Source organism: Biomphalaria glabrata, chromosome 9 (genome assembly GCF_947242115.1).
Source record: "Biomphalaria glabrata chromosome 9, xgBioGlab47.1, whole genome shotgun sequence".
Taxonomy (NCBI): Eukaryota; Metazoa; Mollusca; class Gastropoda; family Planorbidae; genus Biomphalaria; species Biomphalaria glabrata.
In genome coordinates this window covers 34936127-34942726 of record NC_074719.1, presented here as the reverse complement: position 1 = coordinate 34942726, position 6600 = coordinate 34936127, and the positions used below count along the sequence as shown (strand labels likewise).

The 6600-nt window shown below is 33.4% G+C and overlaps 1 long non-coding RNA gene across 1 annotated transcript; it reads right to left on the bottom strand.

The window, feature by feature from the left end:
* Positions 1-1555: 1555 nt before the first annotated feature.
* Positions 1556-4440, bottom strand: LOC106057754 (uncharacterized). The gene is made up of 3 exons (XR_001215879.2): positions 4413-4440; positions 2674-2749; positions 1556-1662 (listed from the first exon to the last, which is right to left on the bottom strand). It is a non-coding gene; the product is annotated as an uncharacterized LOC106057754 (long non-coding RNA).
* Positions 4441-6600: the final 2160 nt, after the last annotated feature.

Below are 6600 nucleotides of genomic sequence, written 5' to 3'. Positions count from 1 at the left end.
TGCTTTCTACATGTTTATCGTAATGGCTAGCAGGGCCTTAGGCTGGCTTAGGCGAAGTGAATAGGGTGGCCCCAAATTAAATAGAAAAAAAAATTTAGACCGAAAAATACGCAATGAACCGTATTGTATCTTTCTACATCTAAAACATAAATGAGTTCAATTCATATAGGGCCTATAGAAAAAATGTGCATCATGGACGATTCATGATCACCAGACTAGAAATAAAGTTTCGACATTTCACCAAAAGGAAGAAACAATGGTCTTCTTACATATGTAGTTTAACAAGAAGATCTCTTTTTTTTATTTGAATTTTTTTAAAGTAAGTATTTATTTTTATTCCTTTTATTTTCTCTGAACATACATAGTCTATAGATCCAGACATAACAAGAAATATTGAGCAAACAAAAGAAACATCATGTTCCGTTGCATCAAAAAAAAAAAAGAAAAGTACCCCTTTAAAACCTTGTAATCTGTAGGGCATATGTCACAGGAATTCATGAAAGGTGTTGAACCTTTTGTGCTATTGCAATAAATGGCGAAATCTATTTGGAGAGTTTTATAACAAAGACTTAAAAGATTCAAATATAACTAAATGATTATGTAATACCGGTAGCGTCATTTACTGATCAATGTTTAGATCCACTAGGACTATTCAGAGTTCTTAAAGAAAGTTAACACCATCATATTTATACCAAAACAAAAATCAGGCTTTTTAAAATATTGCTATGATTGTTGAAATTTAACTGAAATCAAAGCCCACAGATAAAAACGATAAAATAGACCTAACTCATAAATACAGATTGAAGCTCTAGATAGGTGTACTTGATGTTCCCGATGTTAATAAATTATCGTTTGCCGCAAATGAAAAATAAATATATTTTTTATAACAAAAACAGACAATACCCCCATCATTAAACTTTATAATGTCATTTTAAAAATAATTCAATTCGGGTATCGCACCCTTGACACCGTAAGCTTTAAAAAAAAAACGTATTTTTTTATTCGGTCACAGAGACAGGTATATTTACGCGATTATGTATGTCCATTATGTGGACATCTAGATATAATACTAGACCTGACGTTCTGATTTAGAACTCTTAAGATCTAGTCTAGATAGATCTACGTCTATCTAGATGTAATTTATATTAGATGTACGTAAAAATATAAGCAACGCTTTTTAATTTATAGTAAACTTAATTTGCTTAGTTATGGCGTAATTACGGTAATACGGCTGACTAAACCATGTTGGCTCTAGACACAGATGTAGGTAAATTAACATTTATTTATTTTTTACTTTGATAAATTATAACGATCATACTAGAGTTTTCCCCGTGTGGCCAAGAAGCTAGTCATACACCAACAGTTAATTTCTAAAAAAAATTTCAGAGCCGTTTTTGAAATCAGCTGTCCAGGTTTCTGGATCCAGGTTTCTGCTGGTTCCATGAAGATCTGACTTAAATTGTGGTATTGTAAAAAAAAAAGTAAAGGTAGGGTCAGATTATAAAACTGCATTAATAGGAAATCAACCTATGAAATAAAACAATGAACAATTGAGGATTTTATTTATTTGTTTAATGCATACTCCTGAAAAATTAAAACAAATGTACTATCTGCTCACAAATCCCAGCCTTGCGTCTGTTAAGTCTGTTACACTTCAGTAAGCTGAAATATAGACCTATGTTAATAAGTAAACAAGAGAAATGTAAAAATAAAATACTTTTAAACAACAAAAACATACCCTTCAAATTCTTTTAAAAAGACAATTTCACCTTATACAACTTATAAAGCCATTATTTATTTCTTAACAACAAACGAATGTTACATTAAAAAAAGAAACACCAACATAATTTTCAACACCGCCAAATCCTTACTTCCACTAAAAAAAGGCTCTCGGTTAAGCAAATGTATAGATCTACTAGACCTATCTTCAAATATCAGGTACGCATTAGAGTTGGGTGAGATCAAGGGCGACTTAAAGATCCCGAAATTAAAAATCCAAATCTTCACCAGGATTCGGATCCGGATCCCTCCTAAGCACTTTACCTAATGGCCTCCTTTCGCTATAGTATCCTGCTTAAAATACTCTTTTCTAGAATTTTAAATCAATTAGACATGCACTGAGTGTGTATTAATATTAATAATTTGAGTCTTGTAGGACGTCTTGTATTATAGTCAGGTTTTGAAACAAATATTTGTCAATTACAGAAGACGCCTAGATCTCATTGCAATTGTCAAGAAGGAGGGAGTTGCAATGATACATTTAGGGTATTTGAATTTGTAACATTTGTTAAGTTACTAAAGTGTCGTCCGAAATGGTAGGATTTACACTGTGTATTCTTATTGGCATGAGTCCGCTGCCAAGAAAAGACGCAGAATGCAAAAAAAAAAATCTTAAACGACCACCGGCGGACAATGGTTATGCTTGCCCGGATATGGCAAAGTATGTAGGTCACAGCTGGGGCTGCATAGCCACGGGATTCGAAGACAAGCCTTATTATTATTATTATTATTGACCAAAGGCATAGGAAGTAGTTGTAACTAAAAAATGCTCTGTACACGTCGTTACTTTGAATCTGTGCTTCTTTTTCAATTTTTTTTTATTCTTTGTCATCTTAGCTTGTGTGTATTTTCATCAATAGATACCCCTCGTAATCAGTTCATTTAAATACTTACTTGAATCTCTCTTCGTGAATAGTTAGGGGGAAGAGGTATTTGGATCAAAGAGCTTGGGCCATTCCATCTTCCTTCTCTGCATGTAATAATTTGTTAGTTAATATAATTTTAAAAGATCAGATAATTATTATATCTACCTATCCATCCATCCCTCTAACTCTCTCTCTTTCTTTATATATTTATCCATCTATACATCTAAATCTATATGTATATGTATATCCATTTCTCTCTCTCTCTCTCTCTCTCTCTCTCTCTCTCTCTCTCTATATATATATATATATATATATATATATATATATATATATATATATATATATATATATATATATGGTTCCCGGTCACTTCATCCCCCGGTCATTTCATCCCCAATTAAATATTTTATATATAAATATGATTATCTAGAATTCTTTCTTTTTGACATTTTATGACATATTACTAATGCGTTTATAGTGTTTCCTCTTCCACTTTGTATTCTTAATGAGAAATCTAATATTATATGGTAAATCTGGATGTGTATCTATAGCGTAATGATCAAAGGCCAAGGTGTGGTTCAAGTAGTGGGAATCTTTTGAGAGATATATATGCGATTATAAATATTATGACCGTGCCGCTGATAACTTATCATCAAAGGCCAAGCTGTGGTGAAAGTACGACCATGTTTCACTTTTTTTTTTTTTTTCAATAGCTCTTTCTTGAAAATGGGCGAGTCATTTTTAGCCTTGAAATAAGGTTTTATTTGTTTCTAATAAAGACGGACTTCCTTTTAAACATTAAAGTTACAAAGTGTGTTATAGGACTTTATTTCTATCGGTATTTCATTTCTACATGTAGCCAGTAAGCGTCGATCTGATGTATTTTTTCCAACTCCACAGCATCGTTTTTAGGTTTTATAAGTGATTAACAGTTCTCTATTTCAAATAGCCAACATTGCCTGTTAGAGAAATGCCTCTGGAGTTCACATTAAGTTCTAGATGGTCTACGAAAGGATAGTCAGTTGCACAAGGCATCAGTTTTACAGGCTAGCGCCGGCGCTGAAGAACGCCCAAGGAAGAAATATGCAACACAGGCTAAGAGAATGACAAACATTGTTCATCAATAGGAATCGATGGATCGTCTTCTGTACTTACAATCGATAGCTTATCTATCTTACTGATGTAGATGAACACAAAAACACTTTTTTTTACATTACCTCTTTATTTTTACATGCTAAATGGCATTTAATTTTAATTTTATTCTAATCTAAAGTGTTACAATTTTGTCATTTAAATAAAAAAGGAATACATTAAATATTGCTCATTCAATGCTTTTTAAAATTACAATTTGTTAGATAAAATGATCAGACGATGAAAATATCAAGGGTTGAAATGACAGGGGGATGAACTGACCAAGGGATGAAATGACCGGGGGATGAAGTGACCGGGGGATGAAGTTACCAGGGGATGAAGTGACCGGGGGATTAAATGACCAGGGGATGAAATGACCAGGAGATGAAATGACCGGGGATGATGTGACCGAGGATGAAGTGACCGGGGATAAAATGACCGGGATGAAGTGACCAGGGATGAAGTATATATATATATATATATATAGATAAAGATAGATAGATAGATAAATAGATATTATATAAATATTTAATAAGGCTTGTGTTATATATATATATTGTATATTATATTTAAATTTATTGTCACTTTGACTAAAGTACTATGAGCATGTATTTATGGAACATAAGAAATATTTACCTTTTATTTAAAAGCTTAATTATCAGTCTGTTAACAAATATAAATAAAAACTTTGTAGTAGATTAAAATACTTATTGAATAAAGTTTATGTTCATAAATAATAACATATTCATATGTGTATGTTAATAACCAGAGAATGTTTAATTAAGTTTAAAATCTATGTCAAATTTAAAATATGGAAATTTAAATATAATAATTAATTAAAAGCAAATTCTTGCCCTTCGCAGGATGTTAGAGGAGCAAGCTCTAGAAGGAGACATAGTGTTAGAACAACTAGCACTGACATCTTTCGGTTGATGTAGAGATTTAGGCCTGCTGTAAGATATATATATGGCGGATCCGGGGGGGGGGCGGTAGGGGCGGACGAATTTTAGTATAGAATTCACACAATTAGCATACGAATTTATTACTTATGTAAATAACATGTACTAATTATTTATATTTCAACCTGTTTTTAGATTATTTAGCCACACCCCTCTAGTATGTTGGCCGATTTGGTGGGGTCGGGAGGGGGCGATGGCATCAATTTCGCCCCCCCCCCCCCCCCACATAAACTTTTTTTATTTGTAGAATTCACAGCTAGCAAACAGAACCAATTAAATAACTATATGATTAAAACTTGTTATTGATATTTTAACGGATCTTTTTATTATGTCGTTCCCCTGTTCGCCGATTGGGTGGGGGTGGGGCGAATACCTCTACTGCCCTTCTCACCTAAACCCTTTGAGTGGAGGGCGGTCCTACTTTTATGGAGAAATCATAGTTTGTGACAAAATTAGTTGAAGTAATATATAAATTTTATATTTTTGCCGATTCGGTGGGGTAAAGGGAGGGCGATTGTTTGTACTGCCCTCCCCTCTCTAGCCCTCTGAGTTGAGGGCGGTGCTATTCTTATGGAGAAATCATTGTTTATGAACAAAATTAGTTGAATATCTATATAATATAAACTACAAATTCATATGTAAACCCATTGTATATTTTGTCGCATCACACTCTAATCTCAAATTTTATCATTAGTAAATATAAAATTACAAAGGGTTGTAACAGGTGGGAGGGGCGATACATGCAATCACCTTCCCACCATCGGACAAATTAATACTTTTTCTTTTTTTCTTTTAGTTATGAAATTGCAAAATAAGAACATTCTGTTACTAATATAATTTATATATGCCATACATTAAACTCTTTTATCGAATCGCCCCACCCCTATTCTTTAATGTCAAATGAGCCGAAATTATAAAAAGGAGCGAGGATTAATCATTTTCATTCTACCGCCCCTCCCCTTTCCAGACAAAGCTAATGTAATTTCACATGAATTTATCATAATTATTTTAAGAAAGACTTTGCTTTGAAAAAATTAGAATTCAAACGAAATTTTTTCAGCATTAGATTTACGATTGAGATGAGTTCTAAACACAGATAATAATTTCCTAGTCGCCTTTTTCCAACCTTTACTCAATCTGATATTTTTCTACTTAAATAAATTTGGGACTATAAATTACATATTATGGTTGAGTTTTACTATTTATCCAATAATTTTTTTTTTCGGCGGCGATCCCCAAAGCCTTTATCTGAATATGTTGGGTATCTTATCTTTTCAAGGAACAAATCGGTTTTATTTGCAATGTATTAACTCTTTCTCTCCTTAATTATTTACCACATTCTGGTGGAATCAACGCTGGTAGCGTCAGTTAGGAGAGAACGAGTTAAGGGACTATAATTTCATATCAGAATATTTTTCAACATTATTCAAAAGGTCTTTTTTTAATAGGATGAATAATGAGCTTTAGGTCAGGAGAATGCGTTTCTTCAGTGAAGAATGCAGGAAAACGCTTTTGGCGTAGGGGCTTCGCCCCAAACTCCTTTGATTTATAATGAGATGTAGGTGTCAGGAGAATGCATTTCTGCAGTAAAGAATGCAAGAAAACGCTTTTGGCGTCGGGGCTTCGCCCGAACCCCACTAATGAATAATGAGCTGTAGATGCTAGGAGAATGCGTTTCTGCAGTGAAAAATGCAAAAAAATGCTTTTGGCGTCGGGGCTTCGCCCCAAACCCCACTAGTAAAGCTTACGGCGCTCCCCCAGAACCCCAAGCTTGCAAGACAAAGGCCTCAACATGACCGTTTTTTTCTCGCCGAAGGTTGAGAAACACTGCTTTGTATTCTCATATACATATATATATATGTTTA